Here is a 19,032-nt window from a genome sequence, read left to right as displayed (position 1 = left end):
TGATATTCATTTAAAGCATATCTATGCAGTAAAATTGCTGGGGCTTATTTGGAAATAATAAAACACCAGAATTTTGTTGCTTCAGTCGTGTTATTTTTGAACTAGAATAACCCAAAAAGCATAAAAACGTTGACATTTGAGTCCCTCTGTGGAAGTGCTCAGTTTTTTGGGACCTTGGTTTTATGTTCAGTGTTGCCACAGCCATGAGTATGGAATTTAGCAAGTTTTCTCCAAGTTCTGCTTTCAGCGTTGGAACTAATGCTACCTGTGCTGATTTGAAATAGTTTGTACCTGTTTATCATGCGCATTGCAAAATCTACCTACCTATTTACATAGGTGTTGGGGAAACAAGGAAGATACGGACTAGGATGAGTAGTGCAGAGCGGCATGAGTTGGAAGGAGAGGATGGTGCGAGTTGTGATTCTACTTGTCTGCTTATTTTCTGGTTTGGAGGCATCGAGCACCTGCTGATTTAGGGGTTTTCTGTGTGTGCTTTCATGCCTGTGATTAGCATTTCTAAGGACATGACACATACGGTCTCACCACTAAAATACGTTCTGTAAATATGTAAACAGAAAATTAGAGAGATGGTCATTGTTCATCTGTCCTGACTGGTCTTCGGACCTAACCCAACAGGACTCAGCAGGCTTCATTGGGCCCATCTGATATAACAGATCTTGAACTTAGGAGTAAAATTCCTGCTCTAAACAGTTACCACCTCCTTTTGATGCTTCCTTAATGGCAGTTGCTTGTCTCATTTTCTTTCTTGTTAATCACTGAGGCAGGAGATAGAGATATTTAGACAGCATATTCCAGTGTCTTACCATTTTACTGTTTAAAATCTTGAAGTCTCATGCTCTATAGAAAACTTCAACTGCTTCACAGAAATCTACAATTGCATTTTATCTGACATCAACCATTTGTTATGCCAGAATTTCTCAAGGTAGCTGGTGAATAGTAGTAACAGAACTTGTAAGTTCTGGGGAGGTGTGAGAGATCCCATACAATGGCGTCTTTTAAAAATCTTTTTCTGGACAAAATCTGAGAAATATACCTGGTTAGTTAATGTTATTGTTGGAGCATTGTCCCTCAGTTAATAGCAAGGCTATGTTTGTTTTGCTGCTTTGAGAAATTGTTAGTATTCTGTCTGAATTGAGCAGGCTGCTAATACTGATTAGCTTATGCAAAAGGTGGAGATGGCAATCTCCTTAATTTCATATTTAATTACGAAGAAATCACAGCAAAGAGCTATCGAATGATTTGTCACCATTGTGCTGTTCGGTAGCTATCAGTGGAACCATGTGACCACTGGGTATTTAATCTTCCCCCTCTATAATTCTTTTTTTTTTTTTTTTTCTTTGCTGTTTTTTCTTGTTCCTGTTTAAAATTAAGCCATAAATTGTTACGAGCAAGGAAAATGGTCATATACCATCTAGTTTGGTGTCTTGGATCTCCAAGAAGTGTCTTGGAGATTTACTCCCAAGATTTTGCAGATATTTTTCTCTTAAAGCCTGTTGTTTCTGAGCTTGCCAGTCGTGTCGATCTGTTGAGTTCAGGTTCTACCTGAAGGATAAATCTCCTTGTGACATGGAGCAGTCAGTGCACGTGTTCTAGCATGGGCCTCTCCTGAGTTTCAGCCAGTACAGACAAGGTCTGAATGCCTCTTCACTGCGAGAGGCACGTGTTTTTCCTCTGCAGGTGCTGCCTTCTGCATGCAGACACACCTAGCCATTCCTCTGTCTCTGGTGTAGCGTATGCACTTGCTGTGCAGGAAAGAGACTTCTTAGAATGCTTACCTCATATGGAAGAGATAACTTTATATAAAACCTTTAAGTAAGAGCAGTTTCCAATTTGCAGTGACTTAAACATGCTATGCCCTGCTTTGTTTCATCATGGTAAACGCCACTTGCCTCTATAACTCAAAAACAATAATAAAACAGGCATAAACAAGCATAAAGCAATGTGCTGTTCAAGGTATGTTTATAGGTGAACAGCACCTAAACACCTTTTAACTTGATTCTGCGGGGCCTGGAAAGCATCAGGACTGTTGCCTTCCTCGTTTTGATGGGCTGCTCTCATGGTCAGGGGTCTCAAGGGAACGTTCCTTTACCCTGGACATGTTGAGGTTTGAGTTGTCCACAAGGTCACGGCCAGCACCAGAGCTGTTGTTCTGAGCTCTGCTTTGAGGGAGAGCTGCTTCCCTCCTGTTTGGGTTTTGCTTTTTTTTTTTTTTTTTTTTTTTGGTCGATGTGATGTCATCATTCTGCGAGGTCTGCGCTGCTGCGTCCTCCAGGAAAACAAAACAGGGGGACGAGACCTGAATGTCAAATGCAAAAAACAAGCAGATCTAATTCTTCCTCTCCTCCCTCCCCCTTTTTCTTTGAAAGGAGCTTTCAAGCTGACTTTATACAACCGGAATTAGCTTAATAGAAAAAAGGAGAGGGAGAGAAGCACAGTTATTTCTTTTCCGTTCTTACTATCAACTTCTCAGAAATCAACTTCTTCCTGCCTTGTATGCAGATGCAAATATATGGGCATTTTATAAATATCTAAGTCGTCCTTGCTTCTGGGATCTTTTTTTTTTTTTCTTTTAATGTAACCTTTCTGTTTTTTTTCTGTTTTGGAGATATTTAAATAAGCACTGCACAGGGGCTTCTTGTCACATCTGTGTTGCTTTCTGCCAGAGAACTGTCCCATTCGCTGCAGATGTTTGTATAAATATCATGGTAGTACTAACAGCAGCCTTCCACCAAGATTACTGCTGGGCCCTGGCCAGGGTCAGGGGAGCAGCCAAAACCAACTGCAGGACTGATAAAACCGGACTGATTTTGTTCAAGCCGGTAAAATTTAATATAGGAGTGTATCCGAGTTCGTTCTTTGTAGGAGCCCTTTTGTGGCCTAGCAGCAGCTGGCTTTCATGCAGCTTGTTAGCCGTACTAGGCAATACTGTTCGTGTAAATATGGGCAGGTTTATTCTTTTTTAACACTAGAGCTTTACATATCCCCTCACTCCAAATTACTTGGCAAAATAATCTGCAGAGAGGTGTTTTTAGGTATTTGGAGGCTATAAGATCTGAGTATTGGTTGTGAGAGGACAGGCTGGTGGTCTCTGAGAAGGATGTCCAGATGTAGTAAGAACTTCTGGGCAGCAAGCAACACTGGAGCTGATGTTGTTTGCCCCATTGTGTTCAGGAACCTTAGTTCTTTCTTGATTGCTCTAAAGCTTGTGTCCAAAAAGTAAATACTGTTTTCTGGCCTGGCATGTTGAGTTCTCAGTAGCTCCCTGTCCAGCTGGGATGCATGGGTGACCTGCATGCATGATGAGGGAGCAGTCCTTGCTTTTTGCTGGTTGGTTGTTAGGGCAGTATCTGCCCTAGGTATCAGGAGGTTGTCCTACTTTCACAGCTCAAAGATCTAAGATCCATAGAACTTGTGAAATGGACACCTGATTTTTCCTTTGTTTATTAGCCAACAGAAGCAGTCAGCAGATAGTTCTTCTTTTAATAAAGGAAATGTTTCTTGAAACTTAACTTTTTTTTTTCCTTATTTGTCTGTTCCTACTGGCAAACAAAAGGCACAACCCATTATTGCAGACTGCTGAAAAAGAGGCTTCAAATTGCCAGGTATGAAATTATGCTGCTTGTTCAGTTACCAGCAGGAAACGGCGTGTGGGGTGTTTCAGAATCTACAAAGGAGAAAGTTCTTTGTATGTGTGAATTTAGTATTCACAAAAGGTGTCAGATTGACAGCCTTGGAGATTGTGGAGATTGGAATTTTATCTGTCCCTAGAGCAGGTGCAGTGCAGACTGCGATAGTGCAGAAATGTCCTGTGTTGTTCTGCTGCTGCACCCTGCTCGTGCCCTTCACAGGCAGTCTCTGCGGGCGAGGAGCTCCTCCTTTCTCTGAGTCCCTTCAAATAGCTGGCTGCCAAAAGGATGTGAGGGTGGTTTTTTGTGTGTGTGGTGTGGGTGCTTGTCTCCTGAAATCTAAACAGATGTGAGGGAATTTGGTAACATCTGCCTCTCAACAGCCACTGGAGGAGAGACAGCCTTCAGCCCCCATGTTCTCCGGTTGTGTGCAGACTGGTAGTCTCAAGTGAAAAGATGCTAGCAATCATAACTGTTATTCACTGACTTAGCCATTCTTCTGCAAAAGTTTAACACTCTGTCTTGTGATAGTTGTAATTCTATTGCGAGAGAAGATATAAAATCAGGTAAATAATACTGCTCCTTATTTTAATAGACTGGACACTCGTGAAAAGAGACGTTGCAGGTGTGGTCTTCTCCACCCTGTTGAGTTGACAGTCGGCCAGTGTTAGTCATGCGAAGCTGTCCTCCTCGCTCTGCAGGCTGTGAAACCGTCGGCCTGAGCCGTGGTCTGCTTTCTTCGCTCTGTGTGGACAATACATTTGAATACCACAGCATGGTAATATTTCAGCTTCAGAATGAACGGTCTTTATTTCAGAGAGATTATTTTATTTTGCTTCTCGCCAACAATTAAATACCACCAACCCCAGTGCGAACCATTGCTTCCATCCCAAAAGGAAAAGCTCTTTGTAAAAGCTTCAACTGGTCATCAGGACAACATTTCTAATACAGTTTTTCAGTATAAAATATCTGTGGCATGGTAAAGTCTAAATGTGCATGACTATCATTAATTAAGCTGTATTTTAGGTAACAACTGATTTTCTTCTCATGTGCGCTTTTACTTTTTAAATTCCTTGAGTTTTATTAAAATTTAAGTGAAAACTGCTGCAAATTTTTCTACCTCAGAATAAGGACTAGTCTTCTGCAGCTGTGTATAAGGTAGATTGTTAAATACTGTAAGGAAGAGGACCATGTTAAGGGAACCTGGACAGATATGGTGACAGTATTGATACTCTAATGCAGCCAGTTTATCTTGTCTTGTCTAAAAATATTTGATAAACTCTCCAGGGAAATAGGAGGGTATCTGGGAGGTGTCATGTAAGAAAACTGTAGTGGTTTGTGTGAGTTGTCCATTTGCTAAAATGAAAAAGGAGGAAGAATACCTCCATTCTAGTGGAGGTGGGAATCAAAAGAAACCAGCCAGTGATGTTTTTTTTGAAGATTTCTAGTATTTTTCTGGCAAAATCAGTCCCACTGCTCTCTTGGGACTGTTCTCTTGGCTATCCTTGTCCTCTGGCACTTTACTTCTTCCGTATCTTGATAGAGCTGGAACCCTACGTTGCGTATTTGTAGACAATCTTAAGGAAGCCCTTCACACCGTACAGCTGTGCCATGTGGTTATAGCTCTGGGTAGTAGCTTTTATCATCTTCAGTTACCATCCTTCTTTAGATGGCTTGATTGTGCGCCTCCGAGGAGCGTGGTTTAGCTTTGACCGAGTCATTGATTGCCTTCAGATCAGAGACTCCTCACGGCAGCCACCGCTGCCATCCAGCGAGGCGCAGGCTGCTGTGCTGGCTGAGACAAAGGCCTTTGAGCTCAATCCGTGCCAGCGGTGAGTGCTTAAGGAGAAGTGTAAGATTATTTTAATTGGCTTTTTTTTCTTTTTTTTTTTTTACGATGCTCTTCCTTTACTGCATCTTTCAAAGATCAGGTCAGTCTTGGAAAGTCACCTGTTGACAGCTCCCTGCCTCACCTCATGCAAAAGCTGAGGCCGGAGTCCTTGGAAAGGGCAGGACAACGTTGTTTTCTGAAAGCCCAAGTGAGAGCAGGTTCCACTGTATCTCAATTAACCTTTTATTTAAAGGCACAGAAAATAGTTTTGTCCATCGACTGAAGCAATCAAATTATTGTTCACCTCAGCTAAAGGCTAGGAGTGGAGATGGTTGCTGATTATTTCTTTTTCATTCATTTGCTTTTGTGAATGATTGAGAACAGCTGGATCAAGTGGCTTTGTGTGCGAGCGCACAAAGAACCCGTGAAATAGAAAGGTGTTTGGATCTGTGCTGTTGGAATAGACCAATTTCTGATTACAGTTTTCTGTCAAATGTAGGATGAATATGTTCCTCCTTGAGCTGAAATTCCCTTTTCAGCCTTAAAATGCTTTAAGGCTGAATGTACCTTACTAGGTACATTCAAGCAACTTAAGTACATTCCTCCTCTTTTCAGGCCAGAAGAAAGTGCTGTATTTCTTGTTTGGGAGCTGAAGAGTTGGTGTACAGAAGAAATTTCTTCTTTTTTTTTTTTTTTTTTTTTTAAATACTCCCAGTAAGAGTCAGCTTAGGTAGGATGGACCTTGGGCGTTAAAACCTGCTTTGTGGGCCTTGTTTCTGAATTGTTGTTCCAGGTATTTGCTTCAGGTGCAGATGCTGACCTACCTCTTTCATCCCTTGTATTCAGGACAATTACTAATACTGCCAAAACTAGAAAAGAGCCAGATAATTTTTTTTAAAGCAGGTTTTTGGAGAAAAGATGTAGTCATTTACCTCCTGTGTGTACATAGTGATGTATCGACTTAGCCTGTCTTTCTAGTGGAGAGGCAGTCAAGCAACAGGATGCCTAAGTCCATGATTTGATGGATTTTTTTTTTTTTTTTTTAATAAACCTTCTGTGAGGAGTGAGCTGCTGAATTTACTGTGTATGTTCCACTGCAATGGATTCCACTCTTCATTTCCACACCGCTTGCAGATACTAGTGTTCAAAGAAAACAGCGCTTGGGCATTCTATGTGTGTGTCTTCCTCATAGCGAGATATATGTATAAAATGACATAGGCAGGTAAAGCATGAAGGTTCGTTTGTTTTATGTAAGTTCCATCAAGATGGAGACTTGTCTTTGCAAAACACCTCCTGGAACAGGGGCTTGTTCCTTAGAGGGGCCCACTCTTACAGTGCGATGGTACTGAGAGGGTAAACCAGCACTGTGTGTTGCTTAGGCGTTTTGCAGCTCTCGGTGCTGAGCAGGCAGTCATGCTCAGAGAGCAGCTGAAGATGCTCCAGCCCTGGGCTATGGGAGATCAGAAGGACTTTTCCCTGCAAGAGAGGCTCCTCTTGTTTCCAGTTCCTAGACTGTCAGGAATCTCTGTCCTCTGTTCAGTGATTCATTCCTGGAGAGCACCCAGGCAGTGTGGAGGAGGAAAATGCCTGGTGTGAATGCAGGAGGTATAAAAGTCAGATGAGAGAGGAGAGATAAGAATACGTCAGGGCAGAAGTCTAGTGAAACTGGGGCTGCAGAGGGATTGGAGAGGAAGGAGCTACAGCTGGTGGAGAAGTGGAGCTGGAGGTTTGCAGGAGAGGTGACTTGGGAGCCTGGGAGATGGGGAGGGAGGCAGCGAGCGAGCGAAGATAAGTTGGCAAGGGAGATGGCAGTCTGAATTCTGACACTTTCTAATTTTGGAGTGCTTGCCTTTGTAACCTTAATAATTTTGTTCTAATACACTAGATACAAAAATTACATTATATGTTCTGAGGAATTTGGTTACTATGGTGATGGGTATATAAGTACATAAGAGATAAGATGTCAGCAAGTGGAACAGCTGTAATGTAGCACGCGAACAGTGACTGCCTGAATTGGGGAAGCAGGCTGTTACAAACTTCTCCTGCTTCAATCTCATACCTTGCTGCCGAGACCTCTGTTCCTGTGTGAAAGTGATGTCAGAGCTTTTGCAATAAATCTTTTGAGTTTATAGAATTACAGCAGACATGCTCAAAAATTCTGGGTGCACAGACCGTGTACCTCCCTTCTGTGCCAGGACGGGGAGGTCTCTGTGTTCCCACCCAGCCACTGGAAGCGTGGGGACCGGTGCACTTGTGCTGAGCAGCCGGACCACGAGCTTGCAGCACGGGAGCGGGCTCCTGCCGTCTGCCCCTGCCCTGACACCCTCCTTCCCCCTTGCTCGGAGCCTGGGGCTGGCTGAGCCCTGGGTGGGTCGGATTTGAGTTAGTGCAGCTGGTACCTATTTTTTCAGCCTTTGCCGGAAGCCAGTGCTTTCGTTATGGCAGCTTGGCGATGGCGTGGCCTTGCTCAGCCATAGCAGTTGGGGAAGATGATGGGAAGCAAGAGCATCCTGGGGAGTGTCAGGCAGAAACGTGGGGCAGCCATCAGCACAGGAGTAGAAAGAATGATGGTTCTTGCACGCTTCTTATCCCTTTTCCCATCTGCAGCAAGGGTATGTTATGTATGCCCACCCACACCTGCTGATTTAAAAAACTACCTGTGCAGTGTTTCCCGTGCTTGGGGACGGATGGGTTGCGAGGGGGGCTGTCTCAACAGGAGAGGGTTGCTGGGATGGAGGAGCACTGCAAGTGCGGTTCATCTCACGTAGGTGAACGTCAGTGCAGTGCGGGGCACAGCACTTAAAGCCAGGTGTGGTGTGATGGCTCAGGGACTGGCTGCGGGATGGTGAGTTAGTCCTCTTGAAGCAGGAAGCATGGGCTGGAGGGAAGCTGCTGATAGTCTTCAAGTACCAGTCCTCAGACAAATCTTAAATGATGTTTTCGTCTTGATGTACATGTGAAAGGACTGTGTTAATAAAATTGGCTGGGGCAAAGTTGGAGGACGTTGTCAGTCCAGAGGACTGCAGTCTCGCTTGGCAGGACTGAATGAGTTGGAGTATTTGTAGTAGTAGATGTTTAAAAAAAAAAAAAACCAAAAAAAAAACAAACAAAAAAAAAAAAGAAAACCTTAGTTTGGTACAGATGTGAGGAAGGGCTGTTAAGGTGATCTGGGAAGTGAATTCTCTCTCCTGTGTTGTAAAGGGAGGCAAAATTGGCCTGATTTTTTTCAGCTAACAGGCTAAGGGAACACATTATCTCTCTGTACTTGTGCTTATCTGTCAGTATTGACATGGGAAGAAGACTGTTTAAACTTTAAGGACACTATGGGAAAAAGAGTAAGTCAGTATAAATTAATAAATAATAAATACAAACCGTAAATCACTCTTAATTAGTTCTTAATCTTAAATTAGTTCCTAAGCAAAATAGGAGTGGGGTTCTGGAGCAGCTTTGCCATCAGAGTAGTGTTTTTGAGAAGTTCTCAGGAGTTGGTTATTATTTGATGATTGAATTCTGGTATATAGTTGCTGTAAATAGCAGGAACAGGACTTAATAAGACCGTCAGTCCTATGATCTTAACTGTGCAATTGAGACATATTCTGTGTCTGAACACTGCTACCTGAATTGTTTTGTACATTAGTTGAAATGAGCATTTTCCCCATGAAAGCAGATAAAACTCATCAAATTAAAAGGGTATGCTTGTTATCTTGATACATACTGAAAACAATTTTTTGTTTTTAGTGGAAGGCATAAAGAGAAGTAATCTAGACCTTGCAGAACCCACTGGAGAAGCATTTCTTCAAGTAGGTAAAATAGTGAAAAATGTGGATTTTGATTTGTTGTTTGCTTTTGATTGTTTGACTCATCCTCTTGCTGTGTGCTGTTTAAAAAGTTATTCTGCTTAGTCACGTGAGACACAGCAAATAAATACTCAACCTGAGCTGGAGTAAAACTGGACCAGTTACTTTGGGGAATTCCAGTGGGAAAGGAGGTCCTCACAGGCTCTAGAAACGTGTGAAATAATTGCTCAGTAAAGGTACTGAGCATTATCTGTGCCATTTATGGCACTCTTTTGATGCTGAAATATGTTTGAACTCCTTTTTGAACATGCTTTAAGTTACAGCTCCTTACGTAAGTTTGTATACCCTTGCTGAACTGCTAATGCCTGTGCCTGTGTGCTCCGACAGGCTGGTCACTCCTAAAGGACGGAATAGTCTTTCACTGGTAATCCGTTCTGAAACGGCTTTTCTGCATTCTGTCCAGTGCTGAAGGTCCATCACACATACGCATCTTGCTAGAACCCAATTAAGATGCTTCCTCATTGTTTCTGTGCAGCCTTTCAATAAACCTTTTTTCTGTTTACGATAGCAGTAGTGTATTTTATAAACTCTTGTGTTAAACAAAATTGACCTTTTTCATAACAAAGTGTGTTTTGGTGGTGCTTGCTTGACCCTAGAAGAGTAGCAATATAAAAATTGTCATCCAGAATCTAATGCATCGCCTGTCTGGTCCTGTCTTCTGCTTCTGCTAGTGGTAACAACTGGATGCTTCAGAAGTGCCAGGAGCGCTCAGGAATACCTTAGTCCGTGGATGTTCTTACTCGTGTAAATGTCTAGTTTAAAGAGCAAAGATTGTGTCTCTCAGGCTCAGTACCTTGCAGTTGTTTCTGCAGGTTAATCTCACTCTTTATAGCTTGGTTGGTTGAATTCCTTCACTCTGGTAAAATACACTGCTCTCACATTTTAGGGACTCTTCCCTTGTTTTTGAAGTCTGAGCACTTGATGTGGCCGCCTTATGTATGGTTTTTAACTCTTACACCTTTTCTCTTCAAGCTTGGTTTGTCGTCTTGGGCTTTCATGACTTCCTATTTCTGAGGCCTCTTTGTACTGTATTTTCATTTTACTGCTAGGTGTGAGTAAAGACTAATAGTCAGGAGCAGACCATGGCAGAGACTTCCTTAATGTATTGTCAGAAATTCTATATTATTTTCCTTGTTGATTCTTCATGTTGTTTTTTTTTAAAAAAAAAAGTTGTCTTTGCATAATTGTGCAATTATTTTCATTGAGCTGTCTGCGCAAGGCTCAGCTGCTGAGTTTAGTTTAAGAGTAGATATGTGCTTGATCATTCTTTACTTTTTGAGCTTTCATCTCCTGTCTTGTTGCTTATTCACTTTGTTTCTTAAGGTTCCTGTGTACTTTCTGGTACTGTCAACTGCCCTGAATAAACTCGTCATGTTCCTTTCCCTCCCATTCCAGATCTTAAATGCAAGTATTTTTCAGGAACTGCGCAGTATCTGCGATTGCCCTGGTTGCAAGGGCCTTTTCTCTTCCTCAAAATGTGTAATTACACATCTGACCTCTTGCTCTTTTTAAGAGTTTTGTGTCAGTATTTCAGGTCTCAATTCAGAGGTGATGCTTCTGTTCTTCACCTAGGAGTAATTAATACTCGTAGTAGTTTTGTATGCAAGACTTTGCTTACTTCTTTTTGAATATCCTTTTGAGTTGTCCTGTTATTTTAATGACATTCAGTCTGGTGCATAAATGTTTGGCTTGGTCGTTCTTAGTGTGTCGCAGTCACCAAGTGATTAGCGTATTACTTCCACTAATTATTAGTTCATTTAACTCTCCTGTTCAGTTTGGCTGCAGCCATTGTGGGGAGCTTCTCTGGAGCAGGAGCTGTTGGAAGGAGACAGCCGTTGTGACAGAAGTGTAGCTCCAGTGATGTACGTCTGACTTGCAGGGCAGCTACTTACTCATTTCTCCGTAGGTCAGTAATGTTTAATTTACAAGTTTACTGAAGGACCAGTTTTCTTGATGTGTGCTCTCTGACAGCGCTGTACCTTGTACCTGGTCATCTTCTTTGTGCAGATAATTTGCCTTCTTTCCTGTGCTCTTGCTCTCCTGTGTGGCTTTTTTCCAGCTCAGTACTGGAGCAGGCTGAGTGACCGTCTGAAGTTTCTTGCTCTCACAGCTTGATTTTTAAGATGATTCCTGCAGAATCTTCCAATTTTCTCTTGGATTTTTCCATTTGTTTTTGACTTTATTTTCTACCTTAGGTCCTTCCTACTTTATTTTCTACCTTAGGTCCTTCCTACTTTATTTTCTACCTTAGGTCCTTTCTACTGGCTTCACCTTCGCCAGGTTCATACTTGCCCCAGTAAGAGTTTGAGCTGTGGACTGAGGGGCTTGGACGTAGCTTCTGGCTGGAGTGGACGTGTGTCCTGGCATTCTTCTGCACTCCAGTGAATTCAATTGCAAGCTCAATTTAAACATTTTCATTTTTTTACTTATTGGTCAGAAACACTTTAAATTACTTCCTTCCAGGCCTCCTTTCTAAAACTATGTGCAATACTGCTATTTCTTAATGACTTCTTTTCTCAAGAATAATTATCTATATTGTGAGCTTTAGTAGCTTATTTCTGAGTTATTTATGCAGAATCAAAAAAAAGCTAATTTGCTTATGTTTATAATATTTATTGTTCTGGGGCAAAATTGCTTAGGGTTCAAGAAAATATTTCTTTAAACTTAAGTCCCATTAGGATGTCTGACTAATATTTTTTTTCTTTAATGGGCAGCTGGAGTTTCCCAGTATTTTTGCCTCCTGACTCTATTGACTTTTGTCAGCTGGCCACTTGCTAACCTCTTCCTGGCCAGTGCGCTGCCAGCACCAGTCTCCTGCACTGGAATCGTTAGAACGGATGCTCTTTACTCTGAGAGACGTAGCCAGAGAGAGTTGTCTGTAGGTGATGCAGTCACAGAATGTGTATTAATGCCATACTTTACATAGTAAAGGGAAAGAGTTGGCAACAATTGTGAACTTAATGAATTGCAAAAGAAGGGAGACAGAAGATTTCATTTTTTCCAGTTGCCTTCCTCATAGCTTTGCTAGCCTAAGGAATTACTAAATTTAGAGCTGACCTTCTTAATAAATGTACCAGAACTATCACAGGCAAAGACATTCAGGAGATGGTAGTGTTGAATATGTCAGGGTATGATTAGCACTTCTTGAACTTCCATGGAATTGGTCTTTGAGAATTGAATGCTGGCTATTCTTCAGCTATTCTGTAGGTCTGACTTTTGGTCTCGTGGGATCTTTTGTTTTGAATAGAAAAAATACGGGATGCTTTTTTTCCTTAATATTTCTTTCAACTGCATCAGTAGTGTCTTTTTATTCTGTTATTTGAGGGGTAGTATCAGTGGTAGATTTGGTGTTTCTCGAGTGAGTGACATTGCAAAAATTACCAGTTAACAAAGCTAGTATTTTCAGGAGTACTGGTAGCATTAGGTATATTTGTGTTTGTTTATAACTGGCATATGTAACTTGCCAAAACAGATTTTAATTTGTTCAGAATAATGTTTCTTTAGCACAGGAACAGGTTTACCCAGTTAGAGTTATCTTTTCCACTACTTAGAAAACTTGAAAGATTCTAGAAATAACCAGAGATGGAGAAAACTGTTTCCATTTTGTTTTAAATGGAAAGCACAAGATAGTTGTTGCACTGTTGGCTCTACTGCTGGTGTGGATCATCCTGACAGATACTTACACCTAACCCAGAAAAACATCCTGAGCTTGACAACAGAGCTTTGGGAAACTTAGCTTTCTGACCCTTTTGCCAGTGACATTCCTGGAAAGTAAACATCCAAGCAGAACGGCTCAGCAGGATCAGAAAGTGTGCTGGGGTAAGTAATTCAGGGAGTCGATGATGGACATTTTAGTGTCAGAATCTTGAGAGGAAATCAAAGTAAGCCACACAGTCTACAAGTGCGTGTATGAGAGAAATGCAAGCAGTACTCTAACATAAAAGTGTCTTCCTGAGGCTATTCTGTGAAGAAGCATAATACAAGAGAAAATACAGGTAGAGAAGCAGAGAAAGGATAGGGGAAAAAAATCTGCAAAGAGGTTTTTCCAAGATAGAACCATTCCTCAAAAATCTTTTAAAAAGAAATTGAAAAAAGGAACTGGAATGATAGGCTTGCTCTCTGTCAGATAAAGAAAAATTTACCGTGTTGGGGAAGAAAAGCCCGTTTGAACATAGATGCTCACACAGACAAAAAGCTGCCAGAATTCACCGCAATATCCAGCTGCAGGCTCATCTTATCCTTATAGTCTGTTCCTTCTAGAAATACATCGATGAGGGAATGTGAAAGATAAAAAGAGGACAGCGTTTGATGTCCATTCTTTGCTGTAGATTCTGCTGCAGAGGAGGATCTCGGTTCGTTTGCAGTAAGCAGTACTGTTATGTCCCAGTGGGGGCTTCCATGGTCCACAGTTACCTTCCACGATCTAGTTTTCTCGACCCATTCCAGGTGTATTTGTTCTGCTTGTAGTTTAATCATTTTGTGGCAGCATCTTGGGTTTTTTTCTGAATAGTAAATATTTTTTCTAACAGTCTTTTGTACAATGCTATTCATCTGCACCCACCTTTTCCTTAATGACAGATAGTCCTAGTGGATCCAGTGTGGAGAACAAGTGTGCCAAAAAGAATGATTTTAAGATAATGAAGAGAGAGGCAAATTCATGACACTGTCAGCATTTTTTTCATCTGAGCTGCAGCTCACTACAAAGTGGTAAAAGTAAGTTAACAGGATCCTGAGGGAGGTGTTCTTGAGTGCATCTTGTCCCTTTTGCAGGGCATGGGAGAAGCTAAATGCCACTTGCTGCACCTCCAAGTTTTTCTTGGATTTTTTTTTCCCCCCCTTAATTATGACTCTAGGAAGATTTCCAAATTGCAGAACTAGGAGGAGAAAAAGTAACATGTTGTTAGGTTGGTGGGAGAGGCTTACCCAAGTACACAAGTAGTCTGCAGTATGTAGTTTCAAGTGAATCACGTGACTAAAATTGCTGTTCCTTTTGTGAGGCTTGGAGATGCTGATAGACTTTCCATTGTGATAGTCACCTAGAAGACAACTGTCTTGATACTTTCTGCCATGGTGTAATTGAGCATGGATGGGAAGCTAATTTTTAGCTGTTCAAGGAAACAGCCTTTCTCTGCTGTGAGCAGAGAGTAACTCATCTTCCATGTGTGCGATGGATGTTAAGGCACTTGAGAGTTGCTCTGCTTTTGTCAGAACAGGAAAAGAGTTGACTGGGTGGACCAGAGCCTAGGGTTAGGAAGGTTTTAAAGAATGTCCACAGCACTTGGTGATTTGCCAGGACACATTTTGGAATTGGGAAGCAATTAAAAACATGGTATGTAGTTTTGACAAGCTCACTGGAAGACGCTGGGTGCAGTGATCAAGAATGTACTTTCCCAGTAACCATAAAGCACTCATCGACGTGTGTCCCTGTGTTTGCTGGGATCTGCAGAGAGGTGGATAGAAGACAATCCTGAATCCAGCAGTATTGCGCCGGCTGCAGATCCCCTGAATTTCAGATCAGCCAACAGAAGCTCTTCTGTCTGTGCCCTTGTAGAAGGGACGCGCTGATTCGGGTCCCGTTGTGCAGCCCCACTTCCGCAGGCCGGCCAGTGCCTGCCTTTTGATGGACAGCAAATAAAGCGATGGGGTTATGGTAGGCAATCTCTGTCTGCCCTTTATTTTTCCAGATAAAGTAACTCCATGCAAGGAGTTAATCAGGCTAAAATTTTAGAGGCTGATTTATATGCAGGTCACAAAATAAGTTAAGAGCAGTAGCATCGTTCCTAAGGTGTTGCAGTGTTGTAGATGAGGTGTTTCAGTCTCAGACACGTAACAGCCAGAGCTCAGCTCCTGTGCTCGGCAGTGTGGTCCTGAGCAAGCGATGATGTGCCTGGGTACGCAGTTGTACCTTCTGCTGGGACAGTTTCTTCAACGTCTCAAATAGATGTCAGGGAAGAAGCTTCCTCTACCCAACAGGCAGTATTATATGGTGCTGGAAGTCCAGCTGCGGTTTGTTCTGCATGGTTTATAACCAAACAGCTCATATGTGCTGATATTTTTGGTTTGTACGCTAGAAAACTCTTAATTAAGGGTTGTTTTGTTTTGTTTTTTTCTGAAAATGCATGAAGTAGTGCCTACTTCACATTTTGCGTACAAGCAGCAACTTGCATTCTGTACTTTTGCTTACTTTTTTATTTTACAGGCTTTTATTCGGCCTATCAAAAATGGGGAGTGATTTGTCTGCTACTTAGAAAAAAAATTGTCCTTTCAGGTCAAGCATTCAGTGCTATACAGAAACTTTAAAAAGTCGGTATTTTAAGCATACGTACTGTCTAATCATTCTTTAAGAATTCTTACCATCCAGCTTCCACTTTAGGCATAACTGTAAGTAAAAGAAAAAAAATTGAAAGTCAGTTCTTTCAATAGTTCCAGTTTACCATATTTATGATAGTGGTGGAAATTTTCAGTGTCAACTGGAAGCCATTCAGGAAATTTTTAATAGTGTGTTGAGAGGATAATTTAATCTCAGCTTCATACACTCCCCAGATCTGACCCATATGCAAGTAAGAGAAAATCACTTTTCCCTTTTTCAACAGTTGTTTGATGACACTCATTCCCCATCTATGTGATTCTCTTGCTTTAGATCCTGCCAGAGGAAATTACACTAAAAATCGGCAACTGTTTGCGCCATGTACAATGAAGATGCTTTAAAAAAAAAAAAAAAAATCTAAATGCCAGTTTCCAAATGAAGTTGTGTTGCAGTGGGCTGTTGTTTCTTGGTGGTGTTTTTGCAGGGCGGGGTTTGATTGATTCCCCCCACCCCAACTTTGGGTAAGAAGAGCTTCGAAGGACCAGTAGACATCTGTGTTGGATGTTCACTTCATAGTCTTTGCTCTTACAACCTGCGTCTCTAAAGATCCGAGGTGCTGTAACTGGTGTCCTGGTGTGTTTATTTTTGAAGTGTCATGTATACTGTGTTGGGGAAAAATCCATAGTGTCCCTACATTTGATACTAAAGATAAGTTTTTCTGGGTTTTCTGTGCTAGGTGTATCATACTGCAAATGGCTGTTACATAAACCGAGATTTATGTCTCAAATTGCAAATCATTTTTGTTTATAATTCAGTAATAGAGGACAGCATTCCTGTCGGCCTCATTAGGAGTCCGTGTAGTGTCCCTCTTGGTACTCGGTGAAATGGAGAGAGACACTGAATGGTGGATGCCTAAATTGTTTCCATTTTGTGCTCACATGGTATTTCTTTAACTCTGGTTATAATATTCTTGTGTATAGAAACTGAAGGGTGTTGAATATGTTGATTCCTTGAAACTTCATTTGATCAAAATGTGCTGCTTTTTAATGCTAATAATCGACAAGCAAGCAAGTATTGTAATGGTCACGTTTTGGTTTCTGCAAACTTTTGGACCTTCTTAAGGAACTACGGGTGCTTTGATGTATCTCCTGGTTAGTGTAACCAAATACCTTCTGGTCACTGAGCTGGCCTGGAGGTGAGCTGGAGAAATGATGGATAGGTGGAGATCTCGGTGAGTAGGTTCCCTTCTCCGCAAGGAAGGCTAAGTGCATTCTCTTCTTAGAGGATCAGTTTATTAGGTGAAAACAGTTATCAGGGACACTGACATCCGTCAGATATTTTACTATGGACAAATTTTAATTTCTCTGAGGTCTCTGTAGCATAAGGCTTAGATATGCACTTTAAATACGACATTGGACCATTTAGAGCTTTGCTTGTTCTGCTCTGCAGGATCCCAGGGGATGTTAGTCACAGGGGTGGGTCTTACTTGAGCTTGAGATGACATGACAGGGAGGCAGGAAACTTGGAAGAGAACAGGTCTTACCCCGTCCTCATCTTCTGCTTCCTTATGTCCGTGGTTCAAGGTGTGTGTGTACATCTAATGTAGTTGTAATTACAGGGGATGTGATGTGTGATTGATTCATAGGCTTTTGTGGATCTGTGCATGCAATTTCTGCTAAGTGGTAGTTGTTCAGATGAAAGTAATTTGATAAAACATTTTGGCCTGTAGTCGATGTCATTTACACCGGTAATGGTAGCCAGTAACTAAACGTAGTTAGTTCAGCCGACTGTATGGAAGCAGAGTTGGTCCGATCTGGTGCTTTGGTCGTTCCCTGCTTTATTTGGAATCTTTCTTGTGTCCTTCATCACCTTGTTGGTTACAAGTGGAGTTATCTAAGTACCAATAGTTATGTTTATACAATGCAATGTTCTCTTTTTGTATGAGTGACAACCAGGGAAAAAAGTGAAATTTATTTTATCTAGTTTAAGCAGCTTGGAAGGTGGCTTGTAGGTAGACTGCCTCTTCAGCCAGCAGAGACGGGCACAGTCGGAGGGTGCCGTGTCCTGTTAGCAGGGCTGTCTCTTGGCCACAGCCAGGATCTGACCACCTGCTCTGAGCTAAGGTGAGATGATCAGTCCCATCCACTGCGAACAATTGTGTTTCACTGTATAGCTGCGCCGATCCAAAAAACCTGTAGTGAAGAGTCTGCGTTCGGTGGAAAATGTGAAATACATAAGTGCAACTTGACCATCATTTAGAAAACCAGCTGCCTGCCGGTATACGAGTTAATTTTCAGGGCAGTTTGGTTGTGGGGATTTTTTAAATCTTAAGACTCATCTGTATATTTATTACATTTAAAATAATGCAATAACCACATTGCATGCCGTTTCTCCTAACTTCACTTCCATTTCCCCAAAGCGTTCGGGTGTCGTTACTGCAAGGCGGGAGGCAGAGCACCTCCGCTGCTGGCACTGTGGGGCTTTGGCAGGCAGCGCGTGTTGTCTGGGTAAAAAGGCGACTGAGGGAATTTAATGTTGTAGCATCCATAAAAAAATGGGAGCGCTTTAAGCGAGACTGTGTAAAGCTTTCTTAGGGATGGAATTTACATTAATGCATTTTATTGTTCCATCTAAGCAGATCAAACGACAAGCATAGTGTCACATACACTTTTGTGACTGTTCTGTTAAATAGGTTTTAATACTTAATGTTTTTATTCTCATGCATTTCAAAGTGGCAATTATTTCCAAGAATAAAGATAATTCAGTTTGTCTCAACGCTTTCAGGATTAAAGGGGAGAAAGCTGTATTTTAAGGTGTATCGCGGCAGATGAGGAGTTCTGCTCTGCGTCATTCGAAGCCCGGCAGCGCGGTAGCCGGTCCCATACCGCTTCTGCACGTCTTGTCAGTGAGCCTGGTAAGAGTTCCAGCAGCGGTAAAAAGTGTTGCCTGTTGATGACGTTGCAGAGGCATGCTCAGAAACGATGCCAAGAACGAGTCTGGTGGCTGGTTTGGCATCGAGGGGAGGTGGGGAGGGGGAGAAAGCTGTAATCCATCTCAGCTGTGTGCGCGCAGGGTTTTCTCCTGGCTCCGGCTCTCACACGCACGCTCGCTCGCGGGGACATGTGACTTTTGGCCATGTTAGCAGGTTTATCCAAGCCTAGCCCCTCTGACTAACAGATGTAGGGAAAAGGGCATTCTGGGATTGCAGCAGTTGCTTTTGAACAACAATGTCCTTTTTGTAAGAATCTGATGCTTCTTAAAAGATGGAACATGACATCATTACCGTTGATCCAAGAAACATTCCTTCAATAATACTGAGTGTGCTCTGGTTATCAGCTCCCTTCCCCCAGCTCCTTTCTCTCGCTTCTTTGACTGATGCTTTTTGTCTAT

The 19,032-nt window shown here is 42.0% G+C and overlaps 1 protein-coding gene across 3 annotated transcripts in view; it reads left to right on the top strand.

Annotated features, from left to right (window-relative positions):
• The window catches only part of TAOK1 (TAO kinase 1), a 66,933-nt gene that overhangs the window by 9,383 nt on the left and 38,518 nt on the right, over nt 1–19,032 (top strand). The window contains exon 1 of one of the 3 annotated variants that reach the window (XM_086763196.1): nt 4,406–4,425. The exons of 1 other annotated variant lie outside the window; for it this stretch is intronic. The gene's annotated coding sequence lies outside the window, so the exon portion shown is untranslated. Of the gene's footprint in view, nt 1–4,405; nt 4,426–9,258; nt 9,279–19,032 lie in introns of those variants that run through there. One more of the 3 variants, XM_086763195.1, reaches the window with a different exon arrangement.

Source organism: Chlamydotis macqueenii, chromosome 19 (genome assembly GCF_036417535.1).
Source record: "Chlamydotis macqueenii isolate bChlMac1 chromosome 19, bChlMac1.mat, whole genome shotgun sequence".
Taxonomy (NCBI): Eukaryota; Metazoa; Chordata; class Aves; order Otidiformes; family Otididae; genus Chlamydotis; species Chlamydotis macqueenii.
Note: the sequence above shows the minus strand (reverse complement) of the source record. Positions and strands in the feature narration are given on the sequence as shown.